We start from the raw sequence: 1,409 nt of genomic DNA on the forward strand, positions 1-1,409 counted from the left end.
CGGCAGTGACTAGGATGGCGGAAGCGGGAATCGAACCTGCAACCCTCAAGTTGCTGGCACGGCCACTCTACCAACCGAGCTAAACCGCCCGTGTCAACCCATTTGACATGATTTTTTACCTGAGGGTGTTCTTCATTTGAAAATTTCAATGACCAATTCTTTCACAGGTGTGCAATACACTGACAGTCATTCAAATATACCACAAAGACAAACGGGACCTAAAAAGTAAGTCCTTCATTATTCAAATGACCGAAAAACATTTGGCAAATTTTTTCACATTTTTACTTAAATCTTAAAATGAACTTCAGCCCTAAACAAAAATAGTTTTTACTTATAGTAATTAGTTATTTTAAAACGGCAAAAGGCCTTCTAAATGCTATTAAAATAAGATTTGACATGTTTAATTGTATTTTTGGACTGTAAATGTCAACAATCCAAGAATTGCTATTTTGTTTAGGACTGATGTTCATTGATAAATTTGAGCAAAACAAAATTATAAATCCAAAATGTTTTTACAACTTTCAAAAGTTTAAGACTTTTAGGTCCTGTTTGGCTTTGTAGAGAATAAACATGGAATGCCCCCACAGTAGGGATGGGTACCGTTTATATTTGAATTGGTACACAACGGTATTCATTTATGGTACTTTGGTGTGTTAGCAAGTATTGTTAAATAATAACATGTATTTTTTTAATTGTAACTTTTACATTTGAGCTGATTATATCTGTGCTGTACTTATTACATTTAAGTCTAAGTTGCACTTTCAAGACATTGGATGGCAGTACTGGATAGGCTAACTAGGACAGTGGTTCTCAACCTTATTTCAGTTATGTAACCCCCTGTGAACATTTTTTCAATTCAAGTACCCCCTGCATTTTTTGGTTGAAAAACAGAGACAAAGAAGTAAAATACAGCACTATGTCACCAGTTTCTGATTTATTAAATTGTATAACAGTGTAAAATATTGCTCATTTTTAGTGGTCTTTCTTGAACTATCTGGAAAAAAAGATATAAAAATAACTAAAAACTTGTTGAAAAATAAACAAGTGATTCAATTATAAAAATTTCTACACATAGAAGTAATCATCAACTTAAAGTGCCCTCTTTGGGGATTGTAATAGAGATCCATCTGGATTCATCAACTTATTCTAAACATTTCTTTACAAAAAAATAAGTCTTTAACATCAATATTTATGGAACATGTCCACAAAAAATCTAGCTGTCAACACTGAATATTGCATTGTTGCATTTCTTTTCCCAGTTTATTTTGTTGAAGTATTATTCAATAAATATATTTATAAAGGATTTTTGAATTGTTGCTATTTTTAGAATGTTTAAAAAAAAATTCACGGACCCCTTAGTATACCTTCAAGTACCCCCAGGGGTACGCGTACCACCATTTGAGAACCAC

The sequence above is a fragment of the Nerophis ophidion genome, linkage group LG24 (genome assembly GCF_033978795.1).
Source record: "Nerophis ophidion isolate RoL-2023_Sa linkage group LG24, RoL_Noph_v1.0, whole genome shotgun sequence".
NCBI lineage: Eukaryota > Metazoa > Chordata > Actinopteri > Syngnathiformes > Syngnathidae > Nerophis > Nerophis ophidion.